Source organism: Limanda limanda, chromosome 20 (assembly GCF_963576545.1).
Source record: "Limanda limanda chromosome 20, fLimLim1.1, whole genome shotgun sequence".
Classification (NCBI taxonomy): Eukaryota; Metazoa; Chordata; class Actinopteri; order Pleuronectiformes; family Pleuronectidae; genus Limanda; species Limanda limanda.
In genome coordinates, this window is record NC_083655.1 from 17648069 (window position 1) to 17671759 (window position 23691).

General features: G+C 41.1%; 1 protein-coding gene across 1 annotated transcript in view; it reads right to left on the reverse strand.

The window, feature by feature from the left end:
* The window catches only part of mpp7a (MAGUK p55 scaffold protein 7a), a 134729-nt gene extending 111848 nt beyond the window's left edge, over positions 1–22881 (reverse strand). Inside the window, exon 1 of the mRNA XM_061093825.1 lies at positions 22803–22881. The gene's annotated coding sequence lies outside the window, so the exon portion shown is untranslated. The remainder of the gene's footprint in view (positions 1–22802) is intronic.
* Positions 22882–23691: the final 810 nt, after the last annotated feature.

Below are 23691 nucleotides of genomic sequence, written 5' to 3' on the forward strand. Positions count from 1 at the left end.
TCCCATAAACCACCACACACACAGGGCGCAGCTCTGCCCTCTCTACCCCCTTCGTCCTGTACAGGACCCAAACACGGGTGTAAATCAGCCACAGTGACGGCTCTCGCATCCGCACTGTTACTCACACTGCGAGGATTCCAAACCACTGAGCATCCTCAATGCTCCCCCATCCTCAATCAGCCTCCCACACAGCGCCCAGAGACAGTTAGGGCCTCTTGTGAAGCAGTTATGAAAAGAGGCAGGTTTAAATGATGCCTGTGTCTGAGAAAAGGAGAGTGGTTATAAAAACAGTGTGAGAAAAGTTTTGAAGAATGCCAAAACCAACCCAGACAGATTCCACAAAGTGCATAACAGGCCAAGGGTTGACAAAGATACACTGTTAGGAGAAGATACAATGTCCAAAGAAGGCAGAAAGTTTTGAAATGTTTAATGTTACTGCTGCTTTTATCAGAAGAAGAATGGCTTCAGTAGAAAGTCAAGGATACCCATTTCCCAGACTGGCTTCTGAAAGTATAAAGATTTGTTCAGTTAATTTTTTTGTAGATTAAATTATAAATGGATTTAATAACCATCATGACCTACGATGGCCCGACGCATGCAGCCGGTAAACTCCGACAGTGTCTGACTATCCTTGAGTGTCTCAAGCCCAGACCTAAACCCGACAGAACATCTGCGGAGAAGATGGCAGTTCAGAGACACTTTCCATCCAGTCCAACAGAGCTCGAGAGGATCTGCCAAGACTTCATTGCTGCCAAAGGGGCTTCTTCAAAGAACTGATCTGAATACTTTAGTAAATAAGAGACTTCAGTTAATTCTTAGATTATGTACAATTTTATTGTGGGTTATTCAGTTTAGATTGATGAGCAAAAATGGCAATCTAATGTTTAAATCTACAACAAGTGCGAAATGTTTGAAGCCACTAAATGATGCTCTCTATTCTTTGAAAGGACGAAGGAATTTCAGGGTCAGTGCATATGGTTTATCGATGAGTTTGTCACGCAAGCACTACACTGCAGCTTTTTCGATACAGTCTCTGCAATCTGTTGATTTGTGTGTAGTGACAAAGTAAGCTTAAACCTGTCACATGATTCTGCATCATTGAACATTAGCACATTGACTTAACATTGCTGATATTTGAAAGTGAAAGAGATGTGTGTCCAATGCTGCATTATTTCTAATGTAAAATGCAAAGGCAACACGTAATGCAGCAGCCAGCATTGAAACAGTTGAACCCTCTATGGATAAAGTTAAGTATGACAACAATTTAATCGACATCTTTGGGTAATTAGGTTCTTAAGTTATGGAAGCTACATTGAGGGACATTGGCTTTGCGCTTTTACTAGCATCAGTCGACTTTCAGTCACTGGCTGCCTCCAAAATTCCTCATCAATATAATATTTTGTATTCCACCAGTATGCAAGATCTGTATCTGAAACCTTAACATAAAACAAAAAATAATTAAATTGCTTAGTATTTACAGGGAAATATTACCATAAACACTTTGCAAATACTACAGTTATGATAACAGCACAAAAAACAATTGAGAGCATAGTACAAAGAAGATAAAGGAGCTAACGTGATTGAAAAGCAGTAGCATGGTTACAGATAACTAAAATAAGATTCAGAAGAAGTTCACCCAGTTTTCCCACAGAGAGAGAAGGCATTGAAGTCTTTGTTCTTCAAGGCAAAAAAACACATCTTTTCTCCTCCACCCCCAGCCCATGCAGCCACTTCCACTCTGCTCCCTATTCGTCACTTTTAATTTCCCCCTCTATGTTGACATATGATCCTATTGAGTATTGGAGCAAGTCTTCGAGATGACCCAGACCTGACCCTGATGAGAGCTCGCAGACAGAAAGACAGATGTGCAGCAGCGACCAGCAGCTGAGCCCCTCACTCACCCTATTGACTAAGAGGAATCTTAAGAGTATGAGGATCCAAACTATGCAACCCTGCATGTGGGTTAGTAGAGGAAAGCATGAGAGGCCTGACATATCTTACAATGTAACTCCTAGCAGCAAAGTGCAGTAGAGATGCAATAAAGGTGTTGCTGATTTTAAGACCTTACCATATTAGTATGTGTATTTTTATAGTGAGGTAACAAATGTTTTTACAAGGTGTTTTAAGAATGAAACACTCTGTTAGCCATAAATCACACCATCCTGCATGTTAGCAGACCCCAATAACATTAAACACCCACTAGAGTCGGCCAATTGAATTTCTCATAAGCCCTGTGATACACACAATTATATGTGCACAGCAAGCTCCCAGCTTGAACACAGTGAAGCCTGTGGCTGACATAGTGAAGACAACAATGATGCAAATTCCTTCAGATATTTGCACAAGCTTTAATATTATCACTGTTGGCATGGAAACAATTGGGTTAGCATGCATCAAACCCATTCAGGCTTTGCAGGACAAGTTCTGTGACAGTGTGTGCAGAGAAACAGCTTGTGGGTCATCAGTCTGATGGGAGATTCATATAGGGTTTTCTCATCTCTATATTTAAGAGCGTGGTCTTTCAGTTTGAGAAACTTACTGATTTCACATTCAGATTCTGGAATGTTTTCACTCAAATCCCTGTGCTCGCAACTAAATTGCCCTTGCTTGTGCTTAGATTTGCTCTGCTTGTGTGCTCAAACTGCACTTGCACTCTTCTGCACTTTTCTTTACAACTTGACCTCAGCAAAACTTTTTAACACAGAATTAATACTATAATGAACTGCATTTTTATGTTTTGATTTATTGTATTATGATGCACGTATGTTTTCACAAACTGTATTGTGTACACTCACCCATAAATATATTTTGTATATCTATATTTATTGTCATTGTTTTAGTCTTTATTCTTGGCTGGAGAAACAGTAAGGAATCCAAATTTCTCTCTGCTTCTAATGCTCACTGGTTACATGTATTGCTGCTTTACCCGTCACATGTGTTGATTAAATTTACTGCTGATTTCCTGAATATTTCAAATTCAATTATATAATCTAATTTTGAATGTGCTGCATAACACAATGTCAATTTCATTAACTAAACATACAATGTGGATCAAGAAAATAATTCCACAACAACTGTGAATGGCAGAGGGTTCACAACCCAACTCAGAAGCAGAGGGGGATTTGCACTCACAATCATGAAACCCTGTTGGGAAATACTTTAGATTTTAATCTGTAAACCACAAATTTGTGGAAAATCAAGATAAAATCCAATGCAAGCTGTATACGCTACTGTTAGCAAATCATTCCAGCCCCAGCGACCTGAGGGCACATTCCAAAAATGTGCACTCAAATGAGGACTCCACCCAAACATCCAAGTCTCAACTCAAATCTTACACCTTAATGTGTCTGTAATGGATCTTCTGAAAGATATTTTCATGTTAAAATAAAACTATAGAGGTGGTCTTGTCGCTAAGAGTATTGGTTTGCATTCATATGGATGTGAAAGCGCCAAATAATAGATATTTGAATGGCGTTAACCAATGTCTTTCACAAAGATGTAATTAGAGCAGCATGTGTGCGTTCTTCTAATCCTTTCAGCAAATCACATTTTCTAGATTTTATTATCCCCAAGAGATTGACATCGACACGCGTCTGTGAGCAGATGGGACAGATCTACAGAATCAATCATGTCAATTTTATGTCATATAGATGCACAACTTGACCTTTAAGACTGCAAATGCAGCATTTTCCACTGCACAAGCTGTTGTGGTCCCCTGGCCCATTGGCAGCAGCAATAATGTCCAGGATCAACACCTCCCGAATTACCATCCCACACTGGTCAACCTGCAACCAAATACTCCAGAAGTGTGTCAGCGAGGATGTGTGAGTGCATGGAGGTGCCAAACCTTCGGCCTTACCTAATCTCTTTTAGTCTGATTGCTCACCCCGACCGTGATCCTCACTGCAACCATTACAACGTCATTAAACTCTGTGATTTTCCCTGTGATCACACATACACTGTGCTCACATGCCAAGTGCAACAAAAGCTCAACAGCCACATTGTGGCCCTTTTGTTGCTCATCTTGTATTTGTTGCCTCGAGTTCTGGATGATTGTTTTTAGTTTGGAAAGGGAGTTATAGATCTAAAATGTGTCCTGCAGTACAGTGTATAAGTCCCAGTTGTCTTCCTCTTACTAAAAGAGATTGACAAGGCGCCAAGTGGGGCTCTGGTAAGACTTTGGTCTGTTACTAGAGTCAAAGCAGCTTTAGAATCAGGTTGCAGGATAAAGCTGGTAGGCTAAAAGGATGATGGGGTTGATAGCGACTCACTTTATGTGTGTGTCCCTGTCTACCCACAGAGTCCTGCCTTTCTGGTTCTTGATTAGATAAGTGTTAAGCTGTAACTCTAGATGGACGGGGCTGGGGCTTGACAGAGCCTGTCAGAGCAAGAACAAGGGATTGCAATGTGATCTGAACATCTATTTGGCTCCACAGCATTTATTTCACACCTTGTCTGATTTCAGACATGCACTGAGGCCCGGTCATATTCCTTAATTTATACGCAAAGGCTGTATTTATAAACGCAAATGTCCAAGTGAGAGCCTAGGAGTTTCTACAGACTTTCTCCACCTGACCTCCTAGCTTAAAGTATGAGCTGATGAGCAGAGCAGGAAATCCTCCACTGGATTCCCAGTGAGGGAGCTGGAAGGGGGGAGGGAGCTTATAACAGACTACAAAAGAAAAAGCTGTCACATACAGGTAGAAGACATGTAGAGAGTTAGAGGTGACATGTAAACCACAATGTGATCTCCACAGCAGAATTAGTATGTTACACCTTGCTTCTATCTGCTGCACCGCCCCCCATCTGAATCCTCTGGAGGATTTGTGTTGTTGTTAATGCATCTGAGCGGAGAATCTCCCGCTGCGTTGTTCATGTGTGAATGGAAACCTCTGGAGAAAATCCAGACCCAATTCTCCAGAGTTCCTCCGGAGGTCATGTCTAAAAACGGCTTTAGACCAGAGATCTGACTAGAGGCAGGAAGCATGGTTGGTGTTGCATTACAACAATATGGTTGTGCAGGTTAGGTGTACAAGATAAAAATCTTTTGGAAGCACAGCAGTAACATAGTTCAGGTAATTGCATGTAAAAACAGGTCTGTGTGCAGCAGGATACAATAGCAACAAAACTTTATTTTCTGTCATTTGCTGTGGCTGCTTGTTGCATTGCACTGATGTTTGAACGACACGCATGTTCATCCGGCTCATTTGAACGAGTATCGAGTGCTGCACCTGAAGTTGTTGGTGTTGGTAATAATACCATAATGATATCACAGTGACAATGAAATTAACTAAATGAATCATTCTTCATCCGAACGGAAAGACTGCTCCTCGCCAAATTGACAACACACGGATGTCAGACACACAGTCATCTATAAACCAATCAATGTCAAGTATAGGTGGAAGCGGCCCAGATAGGCGATGACGACAGGATGTACGTTTGTCATATAAAAGCTTTTAGTGTGCTCCCGAAATTACAAAGTAAAACCAATACTAACCAGATCAAATTGTTACAATTAAGATATGTACTTGTACCTTGGTCCAGACTTTCCAGCCCTAAAGGGTTGATTCAACATTACAACACAATGTGTGTGTTTTGGATGTGCTGGATTGAATTCAATTCATTAACCTTTGGAAGCAACGCAACAAAGTGCATGACCTGTAACAACATGTCTGTGCTCAAAAGGTTAGAATGGCAACAAATAATGTAATTGGCTGTGATTGAAGCAAATAGTAACATGGTAAATTAAAGATGAAAATCGAGTACGCTCATTACTTGAAATGAAGAACTATTGACTATTTGACACTATTAGCTTCTTTGTTCCGTGATTTTTGCAGCATTGCAGAAGAGAATCCAAATAAATGATAAATCCTCCAGCAGAAAGAGGATCTATAAAGAGGGTGATAGTTTAGTCACAATTACTTTCACTCTGGACCACTGAGAGGCCGATATTAAAGCAAAGCATTGCTGCATGTTTCATCTTCAGTCATTACTTTCTGTGTTTGCACTGAATCATTTGCTCCTGGTAATTTCACACTCGTCAGAACGGGAACAAAACCAACAGCGGGCGAGTTATTGCATGCAATTAGCAGTTAAACACAGTGGAGTTCAGGGGAAAAGACAAACAGGTTTTAGCAGAGAGATCAGTGGAGGTTGATGTACAGTAAAGCAGCTCAACAACTTTGTGTTGGATTCCCTTGGAGGCTGGGAATGGAAAGAGAAGAGGAGGGTCCAACAACAAAAGACCTGCTATTTTATCTCCCAGTCACTTCCACCAATTAACACATTCCTCCACCGTGCTATGCGTTACGAGAACATATTAGAGTGATAACTGAAAACAAGGGTCTGCAGCCCCATTTCCCGGTACCCCAAGTCAATTTGTGTGGGCTGCCAGGAGGAGGAGAGTAGGAGGAAAGTGGGGAGGGGGCATGAACAACAATGCCTCAATTGAGTATCCAGAGTGGTGCCCCAAACTCTGAATGTGACTCACCTCATTTAAATACTATAAGTCTTTAAGTGACTGAAGTGTAACAATGCAATGAAAAGGGTCACGGGGCACTTTGCACCACAGTGGATCAAATGTGTGGTTCTTCTTGAATTAAAGATTCAGACATTCTATTCACTGTTCCTGTAATTGAGGTGATTGCCTACAGTTCTTTTCAGTTATGTGTGCCCTCCTTTGTCACATGCATCACGTGTTAGTGTGTTGTGGGCTAAAAGGCATTTTGTTGGGCTAATAATTATCCTCATGTCTACACCGACCTTTTCCAAAGACGCTAAGCAGCACCTGTCAGCAGCCTGATAATCATAATACACACAGAAGAATCCCACACACACCTTTCCATATTCTTTATATTTCCCACATTCTGAAGCGCTCTCTCCTCCACATTCCTAACACACACACACACACAGTGACGTACAGCCAGTACTTCCTCCTCCACTCAAGCAGAATGGTATCACTTTCCACCACAGCCTGCATCTCATCTCCCTGCTGCTTTGTAAGTGAAAGTGGAGAACTTGGAGAGGCAGCTTGTAAAGCCTGGGATTAAAAAAATTAAAGTGTCCTTAAAATATGGTGGGTTTTCTTAAGGTTTCCTACAATGTATTTACAGAAAAACCACAAGCAAAATGTGTGATTAGGTTAAAATGTTCAAGTCCTTCAACTGTTTAGGTTAATTTTATAGGTGAACAATAGAATGAATGTGGAAATTCAATGATCTTCAATCAAACGTCTTCTTTTTTTGCTGTGTTTTGCCAATATCAGCTCAATAAATGTGAAACTTTGCTGGTTTGTTGCAGTCTCAACCTTAGTTGGCTCAGGAGTTTTTTTGAAATACTGACTTATAAGCTCAAATGGTTCTCATGACTCATCACAAATCAGGAAGAAACCACCTTATTTGCAAAATTTGCAGATGATAAATAAACAACTAAATGATTCAGACTGGATCTAACGTCACCTCAGCATCACAAGAAGGAACAAGACCAGGACTAAATTGACTACCCTGTGAAAACTTTAGGAATTGAGAGTATACTCAGGGCACTGCAGAAACACAACAGCAATCTACATGTCCCAGATTTCCCAGTGAAACTAGGGAGTGGCCATTACTAAAACATACTGATACTTCTTAAATGTTTCTAGATAGTGTATTCTTGGAAAAATACCCTCATCCTTTTACTGAGAAACCCCAGATAACTCTTAATGAGCAGTGGAGGAGTATCTGGCATCTATCATCCAGAGTAACTGAGGTAATGCTGAGTTATGTGGCCCACGAAGCGAGCACATTGCAAAACGTCAACTGTGAACAAAGAGCACAACCTTGTTAAAGTCATTACACTATGGGTAAAACCATAAACTGTATAAAAAGATGGATGACAGGTGTCCATTATCCAGAAATGAAGCCAGAATACGAACGCTGCCATCTTGAGCATTTGGAGCACGAGTCTCTACAGTAGTTGTAGTAGTAGTAGTTGGATGGAGCTGTGGTAGCACGGTCCTGTTGATACGCATGCTTGACCAATAAAGTCAGTCTCAGCTATCAATAAAATAAGTAAGTAAAAACCAAACTCATCACAAACATAAACACATGAACAAACATCAGTGTGATGAGAACAGAATCTGTGAAAAATGTATTTGAGGTTTTTAGTTTCATCCATGCACCATCTGCTAACATGGAGGAGGCCGGATATATGACTATACTGCAGCCAGCAAGTTGGCTTCACTTTTGATTTTTATCAAATTGTATGTGAATGGTTAAAATAAGGCTGTCATGGATAGACAAACAAATGGTGTGATGTCTCATTACACAAAAACTCATTCATGTCTGCACTTTGTAATTGCAAATCACGCATGTCGTGTCATACTCAAGAATTTGACGGGCCTTGAGCTTCACTGACTGACATAGACGAACAATTCGTGTTAACGCAAAACTCTCAAAAGTAAAACAAAATTGCAAATCAAAGTCTCCAACTTGCAGTTAATTTATTTTTGACACCGAAAGGGAAAATTCCTTTTTGTAGTCTTAGGTCAGACTGAGAATTTCCCAAGTGTGTGACTGACAGAGAAGAGCATGGTGAACTTCAGCAGACATGATGTGCAAATATAACCCAGTGTGCACAAGAGTTTGTCTTGCAGCCTTTCACCCTGTTGCAGCCTTGAGCGGAGATTTTTGAGACATCTTAAATATTCAGTGTTGTAGTATCAGACATACATGAATATTCACTCATTATCTAATCATCACCATCCCAATGGAGGGGTGGGTGAAGTGTTTGAGTCCACAAAACACTTCAGGAGTCTCAGGGGTAAACAGTGTTTCATCCAAGGCGACCTCCTCAGATGTAATAAAACAACATGAAAAAAAATACAACATGCCTCCATACTCTCGTGTGGTTTCATCTAAGTGTCCGCAAGCCCCAACATTCATATTCGACTCCAGACGAGGTAAATTACACTGTTTTTAGCATCACTAACACTTTTAGTATAGAAAGATGTGAATTATATTTGTTCACAAGTCATAATGACTGGTTTTGTTATTTTCACTTTACATTTACACTTACTTTACAGTAAAGTAAACCTCTATTAAATACAGTACAACATGACAGTTTGTATGGTTTGAAATTGTCATCTATTATCACACTGGCATTTAATTATTACGGCAAACAATTACACTGCACTAAACTTTAAGTGTTAATGTAAAGTGAAAATAACAAAACCAGTCTGTATGACTTGTGAACGAATATAATTCACGTATTTCTATACTAAAAACACAGTGTTCATTTCTCCGGGAGACAGTGAACGTCCCTCGCATCTCACTCACACACACACGCACACACGCACACACACACACACACACACACACACACACACACACACACACACACACCTGGTGTGGAAATAAATTTAAAAAAAATAAAAATAAAAAAATCATAAAAAAATGTCAAAGTTAAAAAAGAAAGTTATGTTGAACCAGCCCACTTCCGGGTTAAATCACACCCACTTCCGGGTTAGGCCCCGCCCACTCCGAGTACGGATGCGGATATGGATAATTCATTTGGTTAACAGATACAGATACAGATACAGATAATGCTGTACTCGCTCATCCCTAGTAGCCAGTGTACGCAGCCACACCAGCACACACCACCGAGTGTGCCCTTGAACGGGAATGTGCGGTGTTCCATGTGCCTGAGGGTACGTGAACGCACCCAAGAGCAGAGGACATTGAGACTTTTAGGTGGACTTCAAATGTATTGTATTAGACTCCAGAATTGTTTCGTGGACTCAAACACTTCCCCCACCCCTCCATCTACAGAGGAGATAATGACTGAATTTTTATTTTTGCTGTGAACTAGCCCTGTAAGTCTGCAAATATCTCCAACCAGTTCAATGTATAATCTTAAAGGGAGCCTCTTCAGAGTTTCTTATTCCCTACCAATAAAAACTGCTGCTATTAACAGACAATTCTTATACAAAGCAACACTTTGTATCACATGACAAGATAAAGATGCTCGACAGTATCATCCAAATGCATACATGTGTCTCTGCAGGTACGCAAATGTTATAATAAGGGAATACAAATCATGTAGAGACATTAAATCTTCCCTACAGTTCTTATCTGTCTTATCTGGGCTCTCAAACAAACCCACAGTGTGAAACATCTAGTGGAGAAGGATGAACAAAAAACACTGAATAACAAAGAAACCATTTCAGTGCTGGTTACTCATTCATTGCAAACAGCTGTCTCCAGACTGTAAAGCAAAACTGGACTGGTCATTGATATAATGATAGAAGGGAATGAAGGAAGTGATAAGACCTCACATCAAGCAGCTGCTCTGAATATGAGACTTTAGCTGATATGACTCACTGCAAACTGACCAGGTTACAGCTTTTCGTGCCAGTCTTGTCTCAGAGCTTTTCAATGTTAAAATTAACTTGTGACACAAACAGACAAGCAGAAGATTAATCTTATCAGGTTAAAAACGCTACGTCATCAGCACTCAACACTTTACCCGAGATTTTGTTTATTTTTATTCCAAACACTTCAAGAGCTGAGCTCACTCTTTATCAGTTCCTCCCTCTCGCTAAAGTTGTACTACTCAGCAAAATCAGCCGCTACAGTATTTGTTTGGAATACAGTTTGTGCGGAGGAGGGTCATGACAGTTGAGACCCATTGCTTAGTACGGTTCAAACAATAAACTGGTTTGAAACCCAAGCCTAAAACAGCTAGCTGACCTCTTTGCTTGACATCCGACCCCTCTGTCAGCTGATTACGCAAAATGAGGTATGCTCTCAAACATGTTGAAGAACACCAACTATGTCATTGCCTATGAAATAATCCGAGTTTTTTCCCGTTGCCTTGAATAAAATAATGGATTTCTCTGGGTTTGAACACTGCATAAGTCAACAAAATATATATATATATAGGCCTAAACATAGATCTGGTCATTTTTCAAGAAATGTAATGAAGAATTGTTACATATTATACATTTGAGTGATTTGTAGAAACAATCTAACCAAAGTTTCCTTGGGCAAGAAACTGAAACCTTATCGATGTTGAATGCAATAATTGTAAGTCTCTTTGGATAGGAACGTCAGCTAAATGACATGTAATGTAATACTAGGAAACTAGCTTTTAGTGTGAAGTTTTTACACCTGGATTTCAGAACAAATTTCAACAGCAGGTTAGTTTTGACAGACAGAAAGCAGAACAATGCCTCACTATGAGCTTTGGTAAAGTCTGCCCATCCTAAATAAACTCTAATCCTTTCTGCAACACAAGCAGCTCTGTCACCAGTCTTATGGGTAGCAGCAGACTAGGTTTTTGCAGGTCACGTAGAGCAAAGATGTCATAAGAGCTCAATTTCAAAATGCAATCTACTCATTTTCAGATTTCATTTCAAATTAATGTTTGCAAGTCAATGTCTCAAGATAGCACAACAGGAAGACAGTGTACTGGCTAAATTAGATTATCTTTTAAGAAGTAAGGACCATTTCTTCCTCACACGAAGCTTGAATCTTTAACCTTTTCTGCCCTTATGACTGGTGTTTCTATATTAAGCCTGCTCACAGCATTATCCTATGACACTGACTAATGATGATACTTTACATGAGACTTTTTCCACGGCAGTTTCCTGTCAGATCAACAGCCAAAGGTTTATCTCTGCAGATTTGACATGAAGCCTGATATTCTACTTCAGACCCTCAAACAAATCTCCAGGCACGTTTAATGAAAACTGACCCTTTAAATATTGTACATTTGTTAATATCATATCCCTGAAGATGTGAATTCGGAGTGTTTTGTTGTCAGGTGTGTGGTTGGGAAATGTCTCCCTGGCAGATCAGCATTAGGAGCTTTAACACCAGTTTCCTCCTGTAAAGAAGCAGTGTGTGTCACTGGCACACAATAAGTCTCTGTTCACCGGATGCCAAATGGTCCAGTCATCACCCTCCATGCCACAGCACCCCTCCGCTCCTACCCCTCCTTCGCTATCTATCGCAGCCTTTCTGTATCTCTCTTTCCCTGACCGCGACAGAAGCTGCTGATGGTCAGTCAGATTAGCATCCAGCCGCTGAAGGGACGAAACAGCCAGAGAAAGAGCTGCTTTGTCTTGATCTGGTGCCGACAACCCCGGAAGTAAGAGAGGAAACTGGGTGGATAGAAAAAAACTCTAGAGATATAATAATGTCCAATTGTGAGAGAGCGGGTTTGGAAGAGAACTTACATACAAAGCTTTAAGGATCTTCGTAGATATCATTTCATACATCACATTAGATATCTTAAAAGAGACAAACTAAAAGATGAATAGCCTATTTCTTATAATTCTTGTTGATAATTTTATTGTCACCCTTCAGAAAACTTGATTTTGATTTGACACTTTAGAAATCAAGACAAGTCAGTAGCAGGCGCTGTATTTATTCAGCAACATGTCAATCCGACAGAAAGCCAACTCCATTAGCAAATCATTTTATATTTTGTGGATGCGTTTATTGACTGTCTCACCTACTGGGTTGCTAAAAGTAAAAATATTAAATTTCAACGAACAAAACTATATCCTTTAGCACCAAACCAACATGTGCAGATACTATGCAACACCTGAAACTTAAAATGTCATGAGGAAGTACAGTCTGGCTAATTTTAGGGTCTTGCATAGATTATAATGGAGGTTATAATCTCTTAATAAAAGATTGATAAAATATTCCCAAATCTGGATTGATCTGTCCTTGTTTGTCGTATTATTGGAGAAAAACTTCTCTTACTTTTGCTTACAGAACTGAATCCATTTAATATCAGCTATTGGTGTTAAGGATCCTAAAATGGGTGAAACTAATTCAGAGTGTAACGTGATATCATGTGTCTGTGTGATGACACATGAAATGAGATGACAGGAGGGTAAAATCTAGAAACCGAAAAACACTTAATATGGTGTGCTCTCATTAAGTCCTCTTGATTAAAGCGACTGAACGTACTAATTGTACGTTATATATTCTATATTGTGTATTGAGTTTTTTCTGTTCTACTTGTTTAATGTCCGTTGCACCATAAACTCTTTGACCCAGTAAACCAAACCCCAGCTCCACCCTGCCATCTATTCAAAGTCTATTCAAATCCAAACTGACTCATCAAACAACAAGATGGCCCCGTTTCCACCATTGTGGACAAAGTAAACTACTCCTACACACACTGCTGCACCAACACCACATGTCTTCTGTTATCAAAGCCTGCCATTCCAAAGCAAACTATATATATATCACACTTTAATTTCACCAGAGCCAAGAACCTCCGCTCCAAGGCCTTTCCAGGGGGTCACTTAGCAATTAGTGGTGAGCTAAGAGCTAAGTTAGCAGAGAAGCTTGCCCTTTGATACTACAGCACCATATGACAGGCAGCAGAGAGTGATTCCAGCTGTTTAAATCTTAAGTAAAGGGCAAATACCAAATTATATCGGGGGCAGGTTTAGATGTAAATTATGGCAGCTACTCGTGCAGGTTTTGTATAATCTATGCCACTTAAAGGTCTTTATTGGCAGAAATTGAATATAAAATAATACTGGTGATGTTTTCACTATATTGTGTGATCATCTAATTTTATGAATTGTTGTTTTCTTTACCCTAGACTTGGCAATTTATATATAAATCCTTTATATTTACATGGGGAGCAGGTGCTCTCTTTTACAGTAGTGCAAACTGTACAAACTAAAACCATTTAGAGTTTTTATGAGAACTAAGGCTACCACAGTTTCTCTTTTGTGTATGGAAGGGGAGGGTGAGGTGAGGGGTGTTCAGCTGCAACATGCAACTTCACCACTAAATGTCACTCAAATCTACACACTGAACCTTCAAAGACAGCTTTTGAACACTTAACTACTAATGTGGCAAAACTGGCACTTGGCTACAACATGAGTACATGGTTACTGAAGGAAATGTGTTTGGGTAGTTTTTGCAGTTTGGGTATTGTGACTGAGAAAACCCATCACACTAGAAAATAAAGCAACCTGATTGCCCACAACTTCACCAGTTTGACCCAGTAGATCACAGTGATGAAACAAATCACTGCAAATACAGTATCAGGATAGAGTAAATCAGGATCTCAAGCATGCGCAAAGACGTCATCTCCAGTTGTTGTCTAGCTTCCAGAGTTACATGCGCGCGTTGTCCGATATACAGCCAAATCCGATCCACTTATCTGGGGGTGGTTATCCGACTTCAGTCGGACACAAGAAATCTAGATTTGTGGAGTTACATGACATGGATCTTCGATTGAAACCCGACAACGCCAGAAATCGAGTTTCAATCGGACACATGTAACCGCAGTGAGTGTCTGAGGCCTGTTGTTTTGTGTACTGACCTATTTGCACAGCCTAAAGGAACATTTGAATAGAACAGTGCCATTGTTTTTGTTAATGACATCCCTGCTTTTCCTACTTTGACGACTCAAAATATCTGCAAAGGGTTTGCTAATTTGTGAATTATGATGCAGTGCCATTACTGGGCTCAACACTGAGATGACTGTCAGCCATTGGTTATGGACAATGGTATTGTCCACTGGCCCTACTCTAATTTAAGATTTACTTTAAATATATAAGCAATATATATCTCACCCTTGGTGAAAGGGTGTTAAGATTCTATGATATACACACACAGACACTCACACAATTAATAGGAAGTCAGTAAGGAAGCACAGATTCAATAACATCATAAATATCATCTCAAATAGCTGGATCCTGTATCAGTACGATATAGTGCCAACTCAGATCCAACCTTTTCAATTCAGTTGGGTTCTTCAACATACACATACTACGTCATGCATAAGCAATGCTCCTGTGCATTTAAAGAGAAGTAGAGTTTACATAGCATGAAATGAGCTAAAAACAAAGGGTAAGCTGTTTGGAGGTATTTCACGCTTGCCATGCCAATTAATTCAGTGGCTACTTGCGGTGTCTGCAAATTCAATCAATCAATCAATAATTTCAAATGTTTTGAGGGTTGGCATTGAAAACCAAGGGGTAAACACATGGTACCATGGTCAAGTTAGCTGATAATGCTTGCATTGTGTTCTCATAGGACGTGGTTATATTGTTTTATATACTGGAATTTCAATTACTGGCCAATTTTTTGCTGTTGAATAAATGTTCAGTGCATACGCTATGTTTTCTTAAGATGCAATGGTTAAGCCCTCTATGTCACAGAAATGCTTATTCTTTCCACTAGATCTGATAAGACCTAATTACTCTTATAGGCCTAGGGTTACAACTAGAGACGTTAAACCCTCCAGTTAGTGAACAATGTACTGTAAGAAATGGCTATTATGAGGCAGGATAATGGGCAGTGTCCAACAAAAGTACATTGATTTACAGGGAACAGAGTACAGCACATAGTCTCTCATTTGTTTAGACACCTCACGTTCCTATCTTCTTGTCTACAATCATCCTGCCTGACTAGTTTCAATCACATAGGCCTTGTCATCAAAGGGTGAAGATGGCATGGTGAATGGCTCTAATAGGCTGTTGTGAAGGGGTTTTCACAGTCAAATTGCTCTAATTGCACTCAATGAGCAACAAGGGAATACGCCAAGACTGGGTCTATACTGTTCTGAAGATGAATGGATGCCTGTCTGACACACACATACACAAACATACACACAGAGGCTTGAGAACACGTTTTCAAGTTCAGAGACAAAAGTGAGCATTCACACGCACATATACACAGACCTCCTTTTGCCAATCAATTATGTATTGTTTGGTGTAGTCGAAAGGCAAAAAGGGGTACAGAAGAACAGGCGAACTAAAACGCAGCCTTGGGAGGGGTGTTGGGGGCCCTGCAGCCAGAAGGAGGTAGCAGGAAACACAGCAACAAGTGTACAGAGCTACAGCTGACATTATTTGAAACGGCCCTCGCACAAAGGTGGGGATTTAGCCGGTGAAAGCCAGTGTTTCTGTCTGGAGGGTGCCTTTGACAACTGACAAGAAACAGACAGCAAGAGAAAAAACCTCCTGGGCTAATCAGATCCATTCTGTTGGGCTCAAGGCCTCTACAAGACCCCACCCACCGTGACAAACAACCCTGCAAACCAAATTAAACAGGCATCTCTATTTCTTCCTCCTGTTTCCTACGAGTCATCAAATTAATAGTGCTGGGTACCAACATCCGGTGCCAATCAAGCGCCAGTTTCAGGACCTTCTGGAACGAATCACAACGCAGGTTTTGGTGCCTCATTTTGCTGCCTGAGCTATATATACTAAAATAGTTGCCCTGCTTACAGGCAACATTTACATCACCATGTGTGCCTAGTTAACATTACACTTAACTCTGGTGGCAAACAGACTCTCAAATGCCTCTGGCAGCCAACAGCTAGCTTGTGGTTACCTAAAACTCTAGCTGACATGACAACAAAATGCCTAGAGCTACACGATCGGAAGTGTGGCTGCATATCACATGAAAGGATTCCGACACCAGGACATGCAGCAAAGGTTTGAAAATAATTTAGTGTAGAAGGAGGGACGTCACAAACATAATGAAGCACCTGGCACCACACAGGATACATTTGAAAGCAGATTGATGATGTTTGATTGCTTGCATAACCATGTGCCAAGCACAACAGCTGGTCCTGGCGATGGGGAGACAATTGATGGCGAGATTGAAGCTATAGAATTTTGCTGTATCAGGCACTGGAACTGTTATTTAGGGTTAAATTATTGTAGTTTGGGTTAAGTTTTTAACTGTTAAGAGTTCATGTTAAATTTTAATTAAAACTGTTATTGTCTATCATCACTTTGCAATCTTTTGAACAAAAGGGTATCTGTTCTGGCACCATTTAGGCGCAGGTAAAAGTATGTACTATACATTTTTTTTAAATAGTTACGCAACATTACAAACCAATGCTATGGCCTTACTACGGCAAGGTTACATATCTTGAGGATATGAAGCATGATATAACTATATGCAGCCATTCATGGAGTGAGTGTGTGTAAATATTAGATTTACAAGGAGATTAAAAAGCAAAGTGGTAAGCAACACTTCACCATCTGCACTATTCTTTATTGCATATGATCTCAAATTATACTGCAGCTAGAAAGCCATGAGGTGTCATGTGGTGACAGCAGGATACTTTACCTGGAGTGATCTCTAACAGACGACAGCAGAAGGGAGAAGGGAGCTTATTTCTATCAAACAAAGAACAAATATCTCTCCTGAAAGTGAACATACTATTCATGTGACCTTAACATCTAGACCCTCTCACCATTACACTTCTAAAACGTACAGTGTTTGCGTCACAAAGTTGTGATCCCCTCTGTTATTTGATATAGCAACAACTCTCCCAGCAACAAGCAGCAGATGGTAACGACATCAGCCCGTAATGTGTGTGTGCTACAAAATAAGTGTGTCCTTATTAGCCATAGACGGATGACAGTCTATATCTAAGTAAGTTAATACCGTAGTACGCTTTTGTGATCAAGGCATGCAAAAGGAATGCAGGAAATATTGCAGCCTCATGGTCCAATAATACAGCAGCCGATACTCATCACCAAGAGATGACACAGCTCCTCTCATGCTGATAGCGCACACTCAAGGCTGTTGGATCATGTGGCAAAGATGGCAAGTGGTATTTTGGTCAGTGGCTTATGCTCAAATCTACACCATTTGACTTTTTGAACTCCTTCAGCCTACTTTCCATTACCATGAGCACACTGTAGCAGCATACTAATGACACAAATTATCCACAGTTGCTGTGATTTGCTGAATTGAACCACAAACACGCTTTCGATCTATTTCGGCTCTGTTTGCTCGCAGTGTGTTGAATTATTCACAGAGCTGCCATAAGGGGAATAGGCATTGTAATGCTAGCTGGGGGCCATGCATGGAAAACCCTCATTATTAAAACATATGACAAATAAGCCTTACATCAGTCAAGAGATCCCATCCTTCCCTGACAGGTGAGTGGTGGTTAAAACATAGTTGTTACAGACATACAGTTAGTCCTTGGCTGTAAATGCAAACATGGAGTGAGGCATCAGATATAGCTGAAAAAGACAACTACTGTTCTTCGCAAATAGAGCACCACAAACCTGACAGCTAAAATCTTAAAACACGAGCTCAGACATCATAGGTTAACCTTCTTCCTGGGGGTTGAGGGTCCGACCTGCTTTCCCACACCCGCTGTTTTCTATCTCTCTGCTTTCTTCATCAAACGATAAGTGAGTCAAGAGAGCAGCATGCCTCCACGAGGAGGGCGGCGTTTTATGTACACAAGCTGGAATACAACGTGGCCAGCATTGGTGTCTGATGGCTGGCATCTGCTGGCTGGGCTCATTCCAGTGCAGCACTGCGGAAGTTAGGTGGTGCAAAGGGAAATCTTACACCTCAGTAGGGCACAGGCAGGGGCAAAGCAACACAGCAACATCAGTACTGGTGATGCTTATCAACTGCTACCCTACCAGAGACCCTGCAAAGTACATGGCTTTAATCCCTCTGTCTGGTATCAGCAGTGCAGAGGGAGGCTCATAGGTCCACTGCAGACTTGCAACAGAGATTAGTGATAAAACGGAGTAAGATGGTGATTAAGCGTAGAAAGGCGGAAGCACAGACAAAAAGATGGATAAATGAAATGAGAGACAAATGTTTGTTTTTGTTAGCAGGAGAATGAATGAATGGAATGAAAGGATGAATGAATGGAGAGCCAGGTGTGTCCATGTGTATAAGGATGGTTGGATGAGCAGATGTATGTTTTACCCTGTGTTTATATACTGCTCAGTTCACCACAACCATAACTATGAGTTCCTCAGTGAAAAACTAAGACTGAATCAAATTATATTTTTACTGACAACACATATGTCCTTGTAGTTTATAGAAGCTTGCTTTAGTAATCTCATCATGTTTTAGCTATTCCATTTCAGAAAGAAATTATACCGCAACACTTTGCGCAAGGGCAATCATGGAGAAACTTCTAAGACCTCAGACCAAAACACAAAACCCAGTATGAAAATATTTTGATCATCCAATCTTCATATTGTACAATTGGATTAAGTGACAGCCACAACATGCTTGTATTCATATTTCATATGTTGCCAAGTTTAGCAATGGCTGTTCCCCTCAACATGTCAGTCGGCAGCGCTCAGAGACCTGGACTCAGAATCCACTCAGTGTTTAATGAAGAGGCAGTGAACTCATTACAAGCCAACGCTGAGGAAACTGAGTCTCAAGGCAGCGTGAGCAATGTGACAACCTCTATTTACATTCTAACATCTGCTTATTCTACTTTACTTCAGTACCAGAATGACCACATTCTTTTATTACCGTATTTCCTGACTTGTTGACCTACCATCAAACTGAAAAACATTGCTGCTTTGCATTAAAATCAAGAAGAGAGGTTTGGTGCAATGTAGTGGACAAGGTTTCTTCTCAGATAAGGCACTGTCCTGTGATTCTGAGATAGTTGATAGTGATCCAAACTAATGCTTGGATTAAGAGTCTTAAGCCACTGTATCCTACCCAACCTTGAGCTCCAAGAAAATAGCCCTGCTGCTGACGAGGAGTTTGGAACGCCAACTCTCAGCTTTGTGAGCTGACCACAGACAGCACAATGGCGTGGTGACAGGTATCTCGGCAACTCAAGTCAGGCAGTTGCAATGGCGTTGAGTGTTTGTCTCCATAAGCAGGTTGCTCAGACTCATTTTCAGAGTTGAACCCTGGGCACATAAGCATTCTTGTTCCCACACCTTCCTCCCCCTACTGAGTGACCCTCCACGCTAGGAACAAAACCCTGGGAATGTGAGTTATGCGGAGCTGCAGCTCCAAGACACCTGTTCAGACAACCAACCCAGGGGCAAAGCCTCATACTCAGGGCTTTGTCTGAGCCGCTGCATCCGACCCCACCCTTACCCCGGCTGCCTACAAAGACACAGTGGTGGGCGACCTTCCCAGGAAATCATACCACAATCTTCTTAGCACACAATCTCAAAATGTGATCTTTTTATTCCAATTTTGAAATGTACTGCTCAGAAGATTAAGACCCCAACTATTCATTTGCATCATCTAAAACTCAATTTTATAAACAATGACAATATACAGTGTGTCTTACATGTGCTATATTGTTTTAAATCACATCTACACGTCCACAGCTTTGAACTGCACAATATCCTTAGCTCGATAGAATGTGATCACCTCAGTCACCTCTGCTTTTATCATATTTTTTCAATGATCTAGATAACACACTGTTTATATTTCAAAACCATGTAAAATATAGATAAGTGGAGTGGAATCCAGCTGACCGCTCATGGAGCGCTCCTTTGGGTGGGTCACTTTAAGGCGTTTTCATAGATTTACTGTATTATCTCTGGAAGTGTTGACCGTTTCTTGACAGAGAAATATCTGGCAACGAAAACTACCAGTCAGATATTGATGTTAAGTGCTTTTTCAGCATTAGTTCCTAAATTACCTCAGTGGAGCCATCTAGGCGATCAATATGTTGGTGTGTGATGCAGCGGGAATCTACGTTATTATGGTGGACATCTGATGTCCTCAGAGACATCTGAGATCAATCCTAACATTAAATTGTCAGATCCTACTTCAGCACTGTGAGCATTCAATGAAGAAACAGGCATCCATTTTCAGTCTAGCTGAGAATAAATCCAGGAGGCCAACTGTAGCAGCTATCATCACCTTGAATATTATCTTATTTCCAGTGAAAAAAAATGTGAAGAGAGGGCACAGACTTATCATGATGCCTAGCTGCTGACCTCAAAAACAGAAACCAGAGATTACATGACCAAAACACTTATAATCAAAGTCTCCTGAGAGACTCTCCCAACCCCGTTGGAATTTAGACTACAGGCCTCCCACCTTTTTTTCGGCAAGATTTAAAAGAGGAACTGTGCTATTCCCACCGAGAGCAAAGGAGCTGGCCAAAACTGCTGACAAACCATTGAGGTTTCAGAGTTTACAGAGTGAAATGTGGGCTCTCTGGAGATTCCCTCCCTATGGCATTCAAAAACAAGGCCAGGAAGGTCATCCTCTCACAGTCTCCTGTGTTCTCAGTCAATAATGGTATTGAAGAGGGGATCAAAAAAACAACAACATCATTATTGATGATGCAATATTGCACAACAGAATTCAAAGAATCAAGTCGAACTTGATGTTCTGCAAAACAGTGAAGTAAAGTGGTACTTTAAAGAGTCTTGGTTGCTTAATGTTGCCTGTAGAGATGCTCCTTCAACTTTAAGTAAAGGAATAAACAACTTTTTTCCCTCGAGCCCCACACATCACTCCTCTGCTAAATGATCGCCATGTGGTGTGCATTCAAGAAGTATGCAGACTGTCACCAGGAATAAATGACTCAGTGGAATGAAACATAATAGCATTCCCATCTTCAAGAAATTACTACTGACATCTTGGGTCTCTCTGAGTCTTTACCACATAAAGAAGCAGATGATAGTGTGGCTTTTAAGGGGGGGTTAAAGGGATGGTTCACCCAAAAATGAAAATTCCCTCATTATCTACTCACCACTATAGAGGGGTGGGAGAAGTATTTTAGTCCACAAAACACTTTTGGAGTTTCAGGGGTGAACAGCGCTGCAGCCAAATCCAGTACAATTTAAGTTACTGGGGGAAAACTTCAAACCGAAGAAAAAAAACTGAAAATGCCTCCATACTCCTCCTGTGGTGTCATCCACGTGATGACATCAGCAAGAACTTGTGAGTATTGCCTATGTCTAGGGCAAGACCATGAACAAGACCTGAAACTCAAAAAGTGTTTTGTGCACTCAAACACTTCACCCACCCCTCCATTGGCATATTGTTGGGTAAATAATGAGTGAATTTTTAATTTTGGGGGGGAACTATCCCTTAAAGGCAATTTCATTTTTAAGAACAGATGCAGAAGAACTACACCATGTGACAATGCCTCAATCATAATGATAGCATGGCCGAAAGATGTCTTTTTGGAAATCATTTTCAGGGGGGCAAAAATAAAACACAATGTGCACTAAACCATAATGATCTACAAAGTCCAAAGTATGCAAGAGGCTGAGGCCGGGATGTGATGGAGGCTGGCCAAGTGCTGAGTCTCTGAGCAGTGGCAGCTCATGACTCTTGTCGCTGTCAGCCAGTGACAAGCTCCGTGTCATCCTTCTTGACTCTATAGCCTTACACAGGGCTCTGCACTGACCCCCCCACCTCGACCCTGGACCAGGCTAAACACCGGCACTGGCACACCGTACTTCCTGGAGAGTTTTGAGGAAGCGCTCTCTGCGCTGAAGGTGTGTGTGTGTTGGTGGTGGAAGTGGGGGGGCTTGTGTCAGGAAGAGATTTTGTACCTGTGCTCCAAGTTTTCACACCCACACCCACACACACACACACACACACACACACACACATACGGTCCCTGCAGGTAGCACCTTAGCTTCGAGTACGCTTGCTAACGTTACTACTACAGCTTAGCATTGTAATAACAACACAACGACATAATTTTCCCACGAAGACAGGCCTCTTACACATGACGTCAGGTGGGATTTCATTGAAACTGAAAGCACACACTGAGAAACACTGGTTGGTGGGCGTAAAGTGTGAGAGTTGGTTTAAATATTGTGTTAAAAACTACTTGAACAAGAAGAAGAAGCGGCTATTGTTCCTGAGGGTTAAGTGTAATATCCTGAACTTGAGCACGCTGCCGGGTGAACGTCCCTGTGCTGTAGCTCGTTATCCTCCATTAAAGCCCAGTGGTGTTTACACTTTCTCACTGGTGCTGCTGCCTTTTTGTTGTCTTCATTGTTCCAGAGACAAGTTCTCAGCTCAACACATCACGCTGCTACTCACTTCGCATGGGAGGTCTCCGCTGAGTGGCTCCTTGCAGTGTTTACTCCAGCGGCTCCTTCCAGAACAGTCTAGTACTTTAAACTTGTCTGATTTCCTCCCTGACTCTCATCCCCGCGGTGCGAGCCCGATGTGTGCGGGACTCGAACCTTTCAAAATGTTACGCCTCGGCTCGGCCACAGGGCGGATGACGCGGTGTGTGGAGGCGCTGGCCTGGGAACGGTTTGCGTGTTTGGCCGCCGAGTTCGGCGTGTGACTGTGTGACGTCACGCCGCTGGTCTGAGATCTGTCGCCGGACTACGCTCCCGCCCAGGAACCCGCCCACTCTGTCCTGTCATTGGCCTGTATTCTGCGAGGGCTTGCACACTAGTTTGAATCTGCGTTCTTATTGGTTTGCAGCCTCCTCAATCATTGGTGAACGCCTCCATCGTAAATTCGCCTAATCCGCCTGCGGAAGAAAACAAAACAATCACAACTCTGACATGACGTCACAGATCTCTAAGAAATATAGTTTCTACTCATGTTCATAAGAAACCACGATACACACAACTTCTTCTCAGCATCGTGAAAAGCTTTTTAATTTATTTACCTTGAGTTTTACAAGTTATTAATCATGTATATATTTATTAGTTTAAGAGTCAAACTTCCCCTTATTTCAAACAGACATTACAACCACATATATATGTTGGAATGTTGAGGAAATATGCACTTGAGAAATCTTCAAATAACTTAGGAGATAAGATCTCCTCGTCATGATAAAATTTGAATAAAGACAACTTCACTTTTTTCAAGTTATTCTATGTTAATTGGGAGTGGTCGGGTAATATAAGTCAGTATTAGTTTGGGGAGTTTTTTTACTTCTGTACCAAAGGTTTTTAAAAAGAAAGTGGTT